The following is a 17,589-nucleotide window of genomic DNA, read 5'->3' as shown; positions in this document are numbered from 1 at the left end:
GGCATTACATGCAGATTCTGAGCAAAAACTTAGTAAAGGACAGGGTAGTGAAATTCAAACCTGAAGGTGCATGTGATGAAACTGAGGACAGAGATAGAAGGGAAGATAGTGGATCAGGTTAACAGCTTCATGTGTCTGGAAGGGGTGGTTGAGGAGAAGAGGAATCTGAATCATTTGGCCAAAATTAGAATTAAGAGGACTGCAGCCAACTAGCTCAGAGTATCAGAGATAATGCACAACAGAAGAATCCTAGAGAGACCTGGGCAGAAAAGGCAGAGCAATTGATAGAGATGAGGTGACTGAGATGGGTGGTAGGATGTACACTGTGGAACTGTTGATGAAATGAGGATATCAGAGCAGAAGCCAAAGTAGCTCCAATTGCAGAGAAGGCCAAAGAAATCAGAGCTCACATCTGTTCCCACTATTCACTTCCCCAGTAGCCTGTTGCTCTATGTTGCCTGTACTGAGATTGTATGGTCAAAGTGCTCTATGAAAGGAGTGACAGTAGGGTATAAGTGATATGGCAGCTGTATTTTGTGTACACACACTGCATAGCTGTAAGAAAAAAATATTGTTGATACCAAACAATCCATTTATCCCACTCGTCGACATAGCATGCTGACAATGTAACAGAATGGGGGATCAAAGTCATTCTTGCAATCTCTTAGGCTCTCAGAATATGTTTCAATACAGGTCTGTGATGGCAATGTTGGCATTTTTCCATTAGTCTTGTGACGTTTTCCTGCCTCCTCCAACAACCTTCTTTCCCATGTGGCTGTCTGGTTTCTAAAATTGGAGCAGTGATTTTTCTCATTATAGAACCTTCACATTGCTGCCCCCAGTTGTTTGAATCTGGACGCTTGTTTGGCAACATTGCCATTTTTTTTACTTAAGTTATCGTTAGTGCTTTATTCATCTGATGAGGTTTACCACTTGTTCCAAACAAAATATCAGGATGTTTCCTGTTTAATCATCATTATCCTTCAGGGTGATATCCTTTTTGTCTTATCGGCAAAGCAATATTCACCTCATCACGTTTTCTTCCTGTAAGTGAGAAAATCAACAGTGAGCTCAGAATAACTCAACGCCGTTTTATTTTTAGGTGACTTGTTTATGGATTCCTCTGGTGAGCAGCATATCAAAAGTCAGATTTCATCATAGCACTAAAATAAATGCATTTAACAGCAAGTATATGTTGCTTTCTTTTATCCAGAATTTAAAAAATTGCAGGCGAGTAAGGGTTGTTCCTTCAGCTTTGCATTCCACTTCTCTGTCATCTGCTGAACGTCTTCTTCTGTATCTGCATATAATGCCACATTGTCTGCATATCACAACTTTGCAGATTTGCTCCCTCCAGCCTGTTTGCTAATGTAGTCTGTTACCAGTATGAACAGCAGTGGGGTCGTAGCTGAACCCTGATGCATGCCCTCTCTGGCTGGGAATCCTTCTGTGAGACAGAACATTGTTTGTACTTGAGTGACTGAGTCCTTGTATGTAGCCCCCAGTAATTGTGCCAATGTTTTTGGGACTTCAGAAAAATGCAGGACTGACCAAATCAGCTTTCTTGGGATCAAGTCTTATGCTTTCTCCAAGTCTAGGATGGTGATGATGATTAATGACACTACATATAATTGGAGAACAGCATCTGTGGATCAAGGAAAAGCTTGCTGAGAGATCTGCCTATGGATCTTGGCATTTAATGCAATGTATGTTGTGTGTGCCAGACATGTGAGGACTAATCCTGGTATGTAATACAGTATATGTTGTGTTACGCTTATGGGTCAGTTGTGTAAAGACTAATCTTGGCATGTAATGCAGTGTATGTTGTGTCATGCTTATGGATCGGTGTAAAGACTAATCCTGGTATGTAATGCAGTGTAAGTTGTGTCATGCCTATGGGTTGGTCATGTAAAGACTAATCCTGGTATGTAATGCAGTGTATGTTGTGTTATACTTATGGGTCAGTTGTGTAAAGACTAATCTTGGCATGTAATGCAGTGTATGTTGTGTCATGCTTATGGATCGGTGTAAAGACTAATCCTGGTATGTAATGCAGTGTAAGTTGTGTCATGCCTATGGGTCGGTCATGTAAAGACTAATCCTGGTATGTAATGCAGTGTATGTTGTGTCATGCTTATGGGTCAGTCGTGTAAAGACTAATCCTGGTATGTAATGCAGTGTATGTTATGTCATGCTTATGTGGCAGTTGTGTAAAGACTAATCCTGGTATTTGATGCAGTGTATATTGTGTCATGCTTATGGGTCGGTGTAAAGACTAATCCTGGTATGTGATGCAGTGTATGTTGTGTCATGCCTATGGGTTGGTCATGTAAAGACTAATCCTGGTATGTAATGCAGTGTATGTTGTGTCATGCTTATGGATCGGTGTAAAGACTAATCCTGGTATGTAATGCAGTGTATGTTGTGTCATGCCTATGGGTCGGTCATGTAAAGACTAATCCTGGTATGTAATGCAGTGTATGTTGTGCCATGCTTATGGGTCAGTCATGTAAAGACTAATCCTGGTATGTGATGCAGTGTATGTTGTGTTATGCCTATGGGTCGGTCATGTAAAAACTAATCCCGGTATGTAATGCAGTGTATGTTGTGTCATGCTTATGGGTCAGTCGTGTAAAGACTAATCCTGGTATGTAATGCAGTGTATGTTGTGTGATCAAAAGGTAGAGGCAAGATGTCTGGTTGGTTTGGATCCATGAGCTATATTACTGCTGTAATACACAACGGCACCATAGTCCTTGGCTTGTACATATGCAAATCTAAATGTAGAACATGATAGTAATGTTAAAGAAATAAAAAATTTTCTATCTAGTTCATCATGAACCCTGGCCACAATTAACTGTCCACTTCTTATTCAGCTATAGACATCCTGCAAGAGAAGTAGTTTGTGATGGAAAAAAATAAAATATGACTGAAGTTTTTTCCATTTATTAAGAACTTTACATTGGTTAACAGCAGAGGCTGGTAGAAATTGTGAGGCATATAGGAAATGATGGCAGATATATGTCCACTGGATGTAAGGCGTATGTAGGAATTCAGTAACGTGACTGATAGACGTGGTCACTTTCTCAGGTGAGAGATATGGAAGGGTATCCAGTGAGTTTGGTTTTGCTTAGGATTTGCATAGGTGAGGTGGTAAAGAAGGTTAGCATAAAGGGGATTGTAGAAAGGACTGCATTATGCAAAGGTAGTTGTAAAACCTTCTAAAGGAGGACTTAAGAGCATTGGAATTAAAAGCCAATTACAAGAAAAGACTAGAGGATGATAGGCAGGCCAGGATGAAAGATATTCATTTTAGTATTAAAACATTTAGGGTACTGATTATAGTATGAATGATCAAAAATATTTAATACTGAGTATGAATCGTCAGCAAAAATAAGTTTGAATACTCATATTACTGAAAAAGCATAACACCAAACTTCCAAAAGACTGCAAAAGGAAAACAATTTCCTTTTCAATCATTACAGCAAAACCCCTCCCTAGCACCAAACACGCATTTGCCTGAAGAGCAGCAGCAGCAGTCAATCGTTTCGGCAAGCAATCGGCGTGTGTCTCTGGAGTGACGTATCGCACAGGATTCACCTCATAACCAGGAAACTGTGAATGGGATTGGAAATGGCACCATTCAACAGTTTTGAACAATGAAACACTTAATTCTCCTGAAAGGTCTGTTATTTGTAATAATCTTGGGCCTAATGTGAGGAAGAGTGAATGATCTGTTTACATGCCTCAGACTAATTGTATGGGCACTGGGGCTAATGGAACTGCTTGTATGCCTCAGATTAACAGTACTGTTGCTGGGGCTAATGGGGCCAGACCTGTGCAACCTAATGGCCTGAGTTGTTTTTCTTTCGGCTTTTCCCAGTTAGGGGTTGCCACAGCGGTACTCCGGTCCACTAATGATTGGCAGTTGATTTTTATGGTGCTGAGGTGCCAGCCCAATGCCCAACCTTCAACAAAGGCACGCCCATTCACTCATGTCTTTCGAACGCCACTTGACTGCAGGGACGACATGCAGGCTCCACACAGAAAGTGCTCCAGTCGAGAATCGAACGGGAGAACCTTTTGCTGTGATCCGACAACACTACCGCTACACCATGGTGACAGTACTAACCTAATGACCTGAGTATTTCTCTTTTTTTACATGATGAATGGCTTTTCAGTAACCCAAACCCCTCAGGGGAAGGAGCAAAGGAGCAGTGAGTCGTTCTGATTACAGCACTAACTTACAAAAGTTGGACTATTTGCTGATGAAAATTAAAAGGCTCCAATTAGATAATTGTTATTTTAAAGACTGTATTAGGTTAGGGATTGTGCCAAAGGGTTTATGCATGTGACGTTTCCCAACAGGGGTGGTGGCTAATTCATTACTGCATAAATAGTTATCACAACTGTTTGACAGGCATGGTTTAGAGTATATGGAGCTGGTTACAAAACATAATGATCTATTATTTGTGGAACTTATGAATGAAGCTACTGTTTTGGACAAACTGATTGTTGATGATGCTATGCATATAAATAATGTGTTTGATTATAATGTGTTTGATTATAACAGGATTTTTAAAAGTATAGAACATCAGGTTATTTCTATAAGGGAAAGGAATGTGAAGAAAAATGAACGTGATAGACAACGGTATAGGGTTGGTTTGGCCTATCCCAAACCTCCCAAATCACAGGTTTGGGGCCAAGGAGGGAACAATGTTTCTAGCATTAATTCTGGGAATGACAACAATGGCTTGGAGGGAAATTAAGACATTCCCACACCTGTTTTAGAAGGGGGACTTCCCACCGATGAGGAGGTCGGAGAGGTTAAGGGAAAGTTACAACAGGGAAGAACACCCTCAAGCGAACAGGGGATGGGGCGGTTACAGGCCCCAGCAGAGGAGGGGAGTATGGAGTGGAGATTTCAGTAACTGCATCCATTAATGATGATGGAGAGATTAATTGTAGAATTCTTCAGAACACCACTGGTGATTTTAAGGTGTTCAGTTATTCATCACTGCAGATTGAGGTCATGGATTGCGACTGACTGGCTAGGGGTATGACTTTTGTGCCAGTCAGTAATAATGACATGGTCAGATCTTTGGTAGATCTGAAGCAATATGTTAGGAAATTGAATTTAAACCTATATTTTTCATTCAGTTCAATATGTCGGTAACCCCTTACATATATCAAGCAGTTTTAATCCCCCTTTGCACCCCTGTTTACATCTTTTCGAAAGGGTGTGTGAGATAGATATGAGGAGTATTCCTAGGCGAAACCCCCCTTTGAACTTTAGTGTAGCCAATGAGAGAAGCCATGGAAAACTTAGAAAAAATGAGGATTTCAGGTTTATTAAGCCTGATAAAGGTGGGGCCATGGTTGTCATGGATCTGAATGATTATAATACAAGAATTAGGGGAATGTTAGACAGTATTATAAGAAAATCTCACTAGATAAGTTGAATGGCTCATATTGTGACGTGAGGGAGCAGTTGAATGACTTGTTTATTGAAGGGTCACTGACTATAAAAGAACTAAATTATATGGTAGTGATGCACCCAAGAATCCCCACCATTTTTGGCTTGCCTAAAATCCACAAGAGTTTGAGTAATCCCTCTATGTGCCCTGTCGTGGATTGGCAGGGGTCCATTACATACCCGATAGCCAAATTTTTGAATATTAGGCTGAAATCTTTGTTAACAGATGAGAATTACAGTTGTAGGGACTCTTGGGATTTTTTGGATAGAATTAACAACCTTGATTTTTGTGAATCAGGTGTGTTTATCACTGTGGATGTGAAAGACCTCTACACAGTGATACCCCATGACATTGGTTTAGAGTGGGCCTGTGATTTTATGCTATCTAAAGGTGTGCCTCAGTTCAGGATTAATGTGTATGAACAGCTTTCTGAGCTTGTATTGAAGAACAATTGTATTTTATTTGAGAATGAATTTTACCTTCAAACTGATGGTGTGGCCATTGGTTCACCATGCAGGGGCTTATTTGCTAACATTGTCATGGTTGAATGGGAGAAGAAATTCCTATTTTGGTCCCCATTTTTTCTTATTGAAAGCTGCATGTCCGATACCTGGATGATATTTTTATCTTTTGGGATGGCCACTTTGACCTAATATCTGATTTTTTTATCTTACATTAATAGTTCTACCCCCTTTCTGAAGTTCAAACATACTGTTGAAAGGAATGAAATTTCATACCTGGATGCAAAATTATTCAAAGACATGGGTTCCCAGTCCTTTACTGCTGAAATATTTAGAAAAGAGATGTATTCGAATAGTTTGTTACACTTCAGCAGTGCACATCCTTTCAAACAGAAAAAAGTGATCATTAAGGGACAGTTTGTGAGGGCAGCCCGCATGGTGTTCCTTTTTTGAATCATTCTTGAATGAATGTGATGTTTTGAGGGACATGTTTTTGAGGAGAGGTTATCCCCCCTTATTGGTCCATAAGGTAATGACTGAGGTTATTAACAAAAGGGAAAGGGGTAATTTCAAGGCTATATTATCCCAAGTAGGGAATGGGGCAAATAATGATACATCGGAAATGGATATTGGAAATATAGGGGACCCTGTTATGGCATCATGTGCTGACACGGAGGGACAGTTCAACTTTAGGACTGACAGAAACTTTAAGTCGGTGTTTATAAAAACATTTAGTACAGATAGATTAATTTCTGATATTTTACACAAGAATTGGGTGATTTTGTCCTCTTACGACAAAGTCAGGAAATGTATTAGTAATGCCCCTGTGGTGGTCTATAGGAAGGGTAGATGCTTGAAAAACCTACTCGAGAACACTAGAAGTGACCCTAGTGAAGGTCTCATGAAAAAATGTGGGATATGTAACTAATGTGGTTTTATTATGGAGGGTTCATCAACAACCATCAATGGGCAGACCTTCAGTTTCAGGGACAAGTGCACTTGCCAATCCGAGAGGGTTGTTTATTGTGCTTTATGTGTGCAATGCCCCTACTTCTATGTAGGCAAAACTGAGAGGAAACCTAGGAATCAAATCTATGAGCATGTCAGGGACATTAGACTGAAGAATACAGTGAATGCCTTAGCTAGGCATTGTATGGAATATGAGGGACATTTTATTTATTTTTATTTATTTTATTTTACATTTGTTGACCGGGATAGTCCGACTGGATACATGTCCATTTTCAGCGGAGGCTCGTGGAGAAAAGCTCCAAGGAATAACAAATACAACATACCATGTCACATATTACAAAATTACAAATCTATTATTAACAGGGATTAGGTGGGCAGACAAGACAAATTACATATAGAATATTTACAGTGATTAGTTAAGCAAACATTATAACAGTTCCTCAGGTAAAGTTATTCAACAGGTGAAAATCAGTTTAAATTACACAGTAGGCTGCATAGCAGATTTACACATTCCAGAGAAAAGTTAACCAGGCTTGATACAGTGACATAGCCAGTTTGTTCCCAGGTGGTGTTTGAGCCTAATTTTAAACTGACCTAGAGAAGAAAGTAAGGTAATATCAGCTGGTAGACAGTTCCATTCTTTTAAGTTTGTTGTTATTGATGTGCTGAAAAGGGATCTGGGGGGGGGGGGTCCATGGCCTTTGCAGTTAGAAAGGTTGGAAGCATGCTGGCAGCCTAGAATGAGTGCAAATGTTTGGCTAGGATTAAATGATATGTTTTCCCTTGCTTGTTTTTTTGAAATTAAAGGCACTTGAAAGGTGAGTGCCTTTTAAGTGAATTCATTTTCTTCCTTTTATATGAATGTTTCTACCACGGAAGTTTTTTAGTACATTTTTAGTATGTATGTATTTACTCTTAGGGAAGTTTTGGTCTTTTATGTATGTGTATACATATTTATATGTGTGTTTTATAACATTTATCTTGAACTTGCATTGAGACTTGGTTTTATTGATTATAATATATTTTTGTTTTAGGGAAGTTTTAAAAAAAGTCTTGTAGGTTGAAGGTGAAGGAAATTAATCATGTGATGATTTGTTAAGGTGTTAATTGGGTCAGGGTTAAATATGGAGTGTTTCCTGTTTCTGTATCTTGATAAAGTCTCTGAACTGACAGAGATGAAAGCGCTTGCATTTACTGTGTTGCAATAAAGAAGTGTGGACTGTGACATCAAGGATTCTCTTTGTTGTGGAGTAGCTGTATACCTATTCATCTATTTATTCCTGCTGGCTCTTACCTGCGGTGGTGGTGCTGCGGTAGCATTGTCGCCTCACAGTAAGATGCTGTCCGGTTCGATTCTCAGCTAGAGTGTCTTCTGCATGGAGACATGCGTGAATGGTCATACCTTCTTTGAAGGTTGTGCATCAGGGCTGGTAACTCGGCACATAAAAATCAACTACCAATCATTAGCGGACTGGAGTTCCGTTGTGGCGACCCCTAACTGGGAAAAGCCGAAAGACACAACATTCCTGATGGCTCTTGGTTTCAGTCTTTTTGTATGAATGGCAGTAGTGTTACAGAAAGGTTTTAAAGGTAAAGAGCAGGCTTAGAGTTAGGGACAGTGACAGGATTATGGTTAGGGTAAGGATTAGTATTAGCATACATTACTAGGGTGGGTATGGGTTGTTTTTTAGTAATGTGTGTTACCTCTAACCCTAACTATCCACCTTACCTTAAAACAACAAACAAAAACAAAAAAAAAACAAAAAAAAAAAAATGAAACTTTCTGTAAAATATTACTACACAAGACAAAGTCAGACACACACACACACACACACACACACACACACACACACACACACACACACACACACACATGCTAACACATACACTAGAACACTAGATTTATCATATTACTTAACCATAGCCTGCCTGCCCATACACACACAAAAACACACACACACACACACACACACACACACACACACACACACACACACACACACACACACACACACACACACACACATACACACACACATGCTAACACATACACTAGATTTATCATTCTCCTTTACCCTAGTCTGCCTTCACACAGATACACACACACACACACACACACACACACACACACACACACACACACACACACACACACACACACACACACACACACACACACACACACACACACACACACGCGCTAAGACATACACTAGAACACTAGATTTATCATACTCCTTAACCCTAGTCTGCCTTCACACAGAAACACACATTTTACCCTAATCCTAACCCTAATATACTTGCTCACACTTTTGTTCTGCTAGCTATATTATAGTACCATCCATTTCCTTTTTACTTGACATTGCCTATTCTCAATTTATTATCATGTCTATTCCACTGTGAGAAGCTGGCCCAAGTGCAGAGGTGGCCGTACAATTCCACATCACTGCAGAGCAGGGTGTGTGTCCTTTTTCAGTGGCAGCATCTCCTTTGTGGATGTCATTGCAAGGAATCCCTGCAGAAGTCTAAGAACAGAAGCATACCAGCCTCTACACTCTTGGTTAACTAAACGATTCCTGTGTGTAGTTTGGATTAAATGGTTCATGTGGGATTTCAGTTAAAAATCAACCTATTTATCTATGTTTCTAAACACTTTACATACAGATTTATATGCATCCATTGCACCCTTGAGTAGCAGAATAAATACATAATTTATGTGCATTTAATCAGAACAGATATCCAGTGTGCCCTACAGTGACCATTTGACTTGAATTAGTTCTGTGGTCAGTTATGTGAGAATGTGCAGCAGATAAACTGAAGATTCCTTGACAAAGTGTGCTGCAGTCATGTTTTGTCCTTGCTCCAAGTTATAATGACCTCAAAAGTAATTATAAATAAGTTCAGGAATGAGGTCCTGGTGTGCTTACCCCACAGGAATGTTTTCACTGAAAACTGCATAAACATTTTGTTTCATTTGGGACAATTTTTAAACTTATTTTTCCTCTTCCAAGACTGCCGACCAAATAACCACCTGTCACTTATTCATTGGTATTTATGAGAATAGAGCATGGCCCTGGCAAGGCTGTAGTCTAGGAAGTTGTCAGATTTTTAAGCCCTAACAGTCTCCGGTATATGCACACAAGATCCCAAAGAGCAGACATACAATGGGACAGTATGACGGTTGTCCCCTGCTCCAGTGAGTGCCACTACTGACACAGCCCTTTACTCCTTGTAGGCCGATGCCTCTAATCATCCTCAAATTCCACCAGAAACTGTAGGCACATCCCTATACAGGTGCCCTTAACCATTTTTTTCTGGTAGACACAAGGCAGCTCTGCATTTTATGACTGTCCTCCCTAGTTAGCTCCTACGATGTCAGGGTTAAGTTATCGTTGTGGGCTTCATGACTTCACTACAGACCCTGCTTCATCTGGGTAAAATATCAATGACTTGCATATTGAAAATTAATTTAAGTGAAATGTGCACTTTTCTTATATGCAGTGAGGTATTTATTTTATTTTATTTTATTTAACATTTGTTGACCAGGAAAGTCTGACTAGGACAGTCTATTTTCAGCAGAGGCCTGGGGAGAAATGCTCCAGATGCATGTCTTTGGAATGTGGGTGGAAACTGGAGTAACCAGAGTACTCAGCGGAAACCACGTGAATGCAGGGAGGGCATGCAGACTACACACAGAAGCCACCCCAGCCAAGAACTGAACTGGAGAACCTCTTGTTGTGAGGTGACAATGTTAACCGCTGCACAACTGTGCCAGTTATGTGATACTTCCCTCAGGAAGTATAATATGGTGTTAACCGCTGCACAACTGTGCCAGTTATGTGATACTTCCCTCAGGAAGTACAACATGGTGTTAACCGCTGCACAACTGTGCCAGTTATGTGATACTTCCTTCAGGAAGTACAATATGGATTTGTATGATTGATAAGTAGGATGTGCATTTATATTATGTACACTCTATCTGTTGAGTGGGTGAGTTGATCAATCCCTCCTGGACATTCTTAAAGCACAAATCAACCCAAACCTAATAGCAGAGAACATGATACTATATGATGTGGAGCATAATGCTTCCATTACTGTACTCTTGGGTCTGTTGTCCTACCCATGTCTCTGGATTATTTTGAGGTAGAGTTTATTAATTCTCCCAATATGGTTTGGGGGTTCTCTGTGGCAATCTGATTTCTTCCTAAAGACATGTGGCTTGGTCTGGTTGCTCCAATAATCAGCTGTCTGTATCATGTAGTATTATTTATTTATGTATGTATGTATGTATTTATTTATTCATTTATTTATTTATTTATACATTTTTATTTGTTTGCAGGATAGCACACTGATCATATACGACCATTTTCAGGAACAGCCTGGATGAACTACTTCACAAGAAGAAATAGTATAAAGTAAACGATACATTATATTAAATCTGATAATCCATGCAAAGAAGATAATCTATTCAAACATTTCTCACAGTTAATAGGTATGAGATGTAACATACATGTTTACAAAAAGGAATTTCCGTAAGGGTTGGAATGCTAGTGATGACTTCATAAGAGCAAAGACAAATGGTTGGGGATGAGTTAGGGGGGATACAGGCTGGCCTGAGGTTTAAGTGATGTGGTCTGCAATGAAGCAGTGCAGTCAGATTTTGAATGCAGGAATCATTGAGTTGTGCTTTAAAGGTGGAAGAGGAAGCTTCCACTTCCTTTAAGAAGGGGCAAAGGGATTTCCAGAGTTGAGGTGCAAGGATAGAGATGGTTAGTACATTCTAGTCTGATTTGAAGGCCTTGGAGTAAGGTGATTCCTTGCGAGTTGTGCCTAAGGTTGTAGTGCGAGTATCTAGTATGTAGTACACCTGCCAGGGTTGTCAGAAGTTTGGAATAGGATCTAGAAAATGAGAGCTCCTGATAGAAGGTCTGCTTTGTGCTGCAAGGAAAGCCATTTGTCTTTTTTGCGAGTTGTGCTGCAAGGAAAGCCATTTGTCTTTTTTGCGATTCAAACAGTGGTGTTAATTAGCTGGGAAATTGGTGATGAAGTGACAAATTTTGCTTTTGAAGTTGCTGATAGCATTTTTCTCAGAGGCAGTGGCTGTGATGCAAATTCCATACTCTGGATGGGTTAGAAGGACTCCTTTACTGATTGCTTCTGGATGGGCAAGGTATGTAGGGTGAGATTTTTCTATCCTAGAAGGGTAGGGGTGTAATTTTTGCTCTTGATTTTTCAGTGTCAGAATAGAAGTTAAGAGATTCTCCCCAGATCTGTCCTGCAATGGAGCCTCTCAGCTGTATTAACCCAGTAAACAAAATGAAGTAAAAATAATAAATTAAACGAATATGTACATGTATTGCATGTACTTACCTTTTATGTGCACTTATACATGAACTAGTTATTTAAATTAAGTGGTCTGTGCAGAAGATAATGAACTGTTTAGCCCTGTAGGAACTTTTGTATAGGATTTTCCTACATGCTCTTTTAGTTGCTTCATGTACAAAGCAGGATATTTAAGATTTAAGATGAGATAGTTTTCATGGTCTCCAGAAATCCAATCTCTGAGCTGGCAGGCCAACTAGCAAATAATTTCAATAGATCACTGCCCATTCTAAAAGTGAAAGACAACAAGTGTGATATCTCCTTGTAGAACAGGGATTTGGGGTAGAAAAAAAACATATAAACTACAACATGACAGCCAAAAAGCCAAATAAACAGTGAGAGGGAACGTCATGCGAAAATACTGAGGGGAAAACCTTGACAACAACCTCCAAGACAACAATCATCCAAGGTCCATGTCCAGAAAAAGCTGTCAGTAAAACCCAATCTGGTTTTATAACTGGGTTACAGGAGAGCTTGGCTAGAAAATACTGGATGTCATAATCTTTCTGGACCTCAGCAAAGCCTTTAACTTAATCATGTACAGGGTTGGTCATTTGGAGAAATAGTGGAACTGGGGACAGGAAAAACACTGAAGAAGTTCACAGCTACCTTGGTGAATGGCAGGGCATTTTGGGTACGGGCATTATGGATGATGTCAGTAATGAGGGAGGTGACTGATGGAATAAAGCAGGAGTCAGTTGTGGGGCCAGTACTCTTCATGTGGTTTGTTTCACACACATATGAAGAAAGAGAACATGGCACCATTCTCTCTGCTGACGACACACAGACAGATACAGTAATGCAGAATGGGCTAAGAGTCTAAGGAAACATCAAGAAAGCATACGTGAGCAGAAAAACTATTGAGTTTTGGTGCAGACAAATGCAGACTAGTACACTTAAATCACACAGAGCTATAGCTAGATTATTTGGTGACTGGCTCCCATTTGGCACCCCGTGTTCCTCAGAACAAAAGCTCAAAAAAAAAAAACAAAAACAGAAAAGGTCTTCACTACTATGTTTACGGGAAAAAAATTCAATTCTTATTCAGTGCCAGTTGCATGAACTACCCCATCCACAAGTCTGTACTCTGCACTTCTAATTATTAAGCTAGCTGATCTCTGCAGATGTCTATTGGATGCAGTCCACCATTATTCACTGCCCTGAAAATATTGTCTCCAGGCTTCTTGCATTAACATTCACACTTTCCTCATTGATGATATAAACCCCCACAACATCCCTCTGCCTCACTTAGCATACTGCATTAATTAATTCATTTATTTAACATTTATTTAGGCCCAAGGAGAAAAGCTCCAGCAAAGTGCATTTTTACAGATAACATGTCTAGTACAACAAAGAAAAAGTTTACTATACAGCTTATATGTATCTACTTACAGTGTAGCAGAGATCAGTAAAGCAATTTTCAACAAAAATATATACATGAGAGATGAGATTAACATATAAATAAAGTACAAATACAGTACAGCATGTCTTAGATTTTCTTAAGCCTCTACAGTACATTTAGTATGTTATCTGACAGAATACAGTTAAATGTACTCTTTCTAATACAGCCGTATGGATTGTTGTTTGCATGTAATTAATAAATATATCAAATAGTAAGGGACCCAGTTTAGATCTCTGTGGGACAGCTTTTTTTACAGAAAGACAGGACATAGCATTTGTCATCCAAAAGACTGAGTTATACGCTTCTTGCTCTTTTCTTGTTTATTGATCTACTGTTTGATTAAGTCTACGGAGTAGTAACTGATGTGCCATGGTATCGGTGGCTTTTGAGATACGTAGGAATTTTGCAGCAGTATCACAGCCATGGTTTAGCTCTTTCTATGTATTCTGTAGAAAAGAGAGTAGTGTTGTTTCCATACTCTGATTATGTTTAAAACACCATGTTGGGTGTGGGATGGTAAGTTAATTTTGTCTAAATAGCCAAGGAATTGTTTGTGGATGCATTGTCTTCTAGATTTTAAAGTAGTGTTAGAATGTCTGTAAGTCTATGGTTCAAAATCTCTACAAAGGAATCACCTTTAATAAGAGGTATGATATATCATGTCATCCAGTGATTAGGTATATAGTGGTTATTGATATACCTATTGATAAGGATTGATACTGGGTTGACAATTCAGCCTACAGTGATATGCAAGTAGTTTGATGGTGTATTATCAGGAGATAATGATGCAGATTTTAGCTTCTTTAATCGATTATTTTTTGTTTAGTTTATATATACTGAGAAAAAGTGGACTGTTACATTTTGTGTTATATATCAGCATTAGTGAGGGGTGTAGAGTGTTGCATTATGGAGGTGGCTCTACATATGAAGAGAGTATTGAATGAGCATGCTACATAATATGGTGCATCAGATGTATTATATGTATGAAGTAAATATTGAATGAGCGTGCTATGTAATATGGTGCATCAGATGTATTATATGTGTGAAGTGAGTATTGAATGAGCATGCTACGTAATATGGTGCATCAGATGTATTATATGTATGGTGTGAGCATTGAATGAGCATGCTACATAATATAGTGCATCAGATGTATTATATGTATGAAGTAAATATTGAATGGGCATGCTATGTAATATGGTGCATCAGCTGTATTATATGTATGGAGTGAGCATTGAATGAGCATGTTATGTAATATGGTACATTAGATGTATTATATATATGAAGTGAGTATTGAATGAGCATGCTACGTAATATGGTGCATCCAGATGTATTATATGTATGAAGTGAATATTAAATGTGCATGCTCCCTAATATGGTGCATCAGATGTATTATATGTATGAAGTGAATATTGAATGAGCATGCTACATAATATGGTGCATCAGATGTATTATATGTATGAAGTGAGTATTGAATGAGCGTGTTACGTAATATGCTGCATCAGATGTATTATATGTATGAAGTGGGTATTGAATGAGCGTGTTACGTAATATGGTGCATCAGATGTATTATATGTATGAAGTGAGTATTGAATGAGCATGCTATGTAATATGGTGCATCAGATGTATGAAGTGAGTATTGAATGAGCATGCTACCTAATATGGTGCATCAGATGTATTATATGTATGAAGTGAATATTAAATGAGCATGCTACCTAATATGGTGCATCAGATGTATTATATGTATGAAGTGAATATTGAATGAGCATGCTACATAATATGGTGCATCAGATTTATTATATATATGAAGTGAGTATTGAATGAGCGTGTTACGTAATATGGTGCATCAGATGTATTATATACATGAAGTGAGTATTGAATGAGCATGCTACATAATATGGTGCATCAGATGTATTATATGTATGAAGTGAGTATTGAATGAGCATGCTACATAATATGGTGCATCAGATTTATTATATATATGAAATGAGTATTGAATGAGCGTGTTACGTAATATGGTGCATCAGATGTATTATATACATGAAGTGAGTATTGAATGAGCATGCTACATAATATGGTGCATCAGATGTATTATATGTATGAAGTGAGTATTGAATGAGCATGCTACGTAATATGCTGCATCAGATGTATTATATGTATGAAGTGGGTATTGAATGAGCGTGTTACGTAATATGGTGCATCAGATGTATTATATGTATGAAGTGAGTATTGAATGAGCATGCTACATAATATGGTGCATCAGATGTATTATATGTATGAAGTAAATATTGAATGAGCATGCTATGTAATATGGTGCATCAGATGTATTATATGTATGAAGTGAGTATTGAATGAGCATGCTACCTAATATGGTGCATCAGATGTATTATATGTATGAAGTAAATATTGAATGAGCATGCTATGTAATATGGTGCATCAGATGTATTATATGTATGAAGTGAGTATTGAATGAGCATGCTACATAATATGGTGCATCAGATGTATTATATGTATGAAGTAAATATTGAATGAGCATGCTATGTAATATGGTACATCAGATGTATTATATGTATGAAGTGAGTATTGAATGAGCATGCTACCTAATATGGTGCATCAGATGTATTATATGTATGAAGTAAATATTGAATGAGCATGCTATGTAATATGGTGCATCAGATGTATTATATGTATGAAGTGAGTATTGAATGAGCATGCTACATAATATGGTGCATCAGATTTATTATATATATGAAGTGAGTATTGAATGAGCATGCTACGTAATATGGTGCATCAGTGATTATATGTATGAAGTAAATATTGAATGATCATGTTACGTAATATGGTGCATCAGATGTATTATATGTATGAAGTGAATATTGAATATGCATGCTACATAATATGGTGCATCAGATGTATTATATGAATGAAGTAAATATTGAATGAGCGTGCTATGTAATATGGTGCATCAGATGTATTATATACATGAAGTGAGTATTGAATGAGCATGCTACCTAATATGGTGCATCAGATGTATTATATGTATGAAGTGAATATTAAATGAGCATTTTACCTAATATGGTGCATCAGATGTATTATATGAATGAAGTAAATATTGAATGAGCGTGCTACATAATATGGTGCATCAGATGTATTATATGTATGAAGTGAGTATTGAATGAGCATGCTACGTAATATGGTGCATCAGATGTATTATATGTATGAAGTGAATATTGAATGACCATGCTATGTAATATGGTGCATCAGATGTATTAGAGAAGGATTTGTTTGTTTGTTTGTTTATTTAATTATTTCAATTTGATGACCGTGGAAGTCCATTGGCCAAGAAGAGCCCATTTTCAGTGGAGGCCTGGGGAGAAAAGCTCCAAAGCTATATTACAGATCTGCACAACCTAGTATAAACATGATCATCAGGCTAAGAATACAGCATTATACATGCATACATAATACAGCATCATTCAGCATATTAATACACAAAGCAGCATAACATTATAGTCAGGCTGAGAATCCAGCACAATACAAATGAGGTAAAATACAATCATGAGAGGAATGTTGTTGTGAAATTTAGTATATAAAGAATTTATTTCAATTAGAATAAGAGAATCTAATGAGGTTATCCAAGGTGCAGTAGGAGATGGTCAGGAACTATATTATGGGGTGTATTAGTAGAATAGTTATGATGTGAGAAGTGATAGAATGAGAATGAATGTGGGGAAGGAGAAGATAAAGTGTAGAGGGGGGTTTGTCAGAGTCCGACACGGGCATGCCCATTTCGAAGACAGATGGGAGAACAAGAGGGAGATTTGAAGTTGGTATGGTTAGAAATTTTGTGAAGGGGAAGGGAGAAAGTTTCATAGTTTGGGTATGGATCAGGATAACAGAA

General features: G+C 38.3%; 1 protein-coding gene across 3 annotated transcripts in view; it reads right to left on the bottom strand.

Annotated features, from left to right (window-relative positions):
• The window catches only part of RASGEF1A (RasGEF domain family member 1A), a 2,436,720-nt gene that overhangs the window by 1,691,229 nt on the left and 727,902 nt on the right, over positions 1-17,589 (bottom strand). The gene's annotated exons all lie outside the window — the stretch shown is intronic.

Source organism: Protopterus annectens, chromosome 14.part0 (genome assembly GCF_019279795.1).
Source record: "Protopterus annectens isolate FY-2018-M chromosome 14.part0, PAN1.0, whole genome shotgun sequence".
Lineage (NCBI taxonomy): Eukaryota > Metazoa > Chordata > Ceratodontiformes > Protopteridae > Protopterus > Protopterus annectens.
This window is presented reverse-complemented; position numbering and strand designations above follow the sequence as displayed.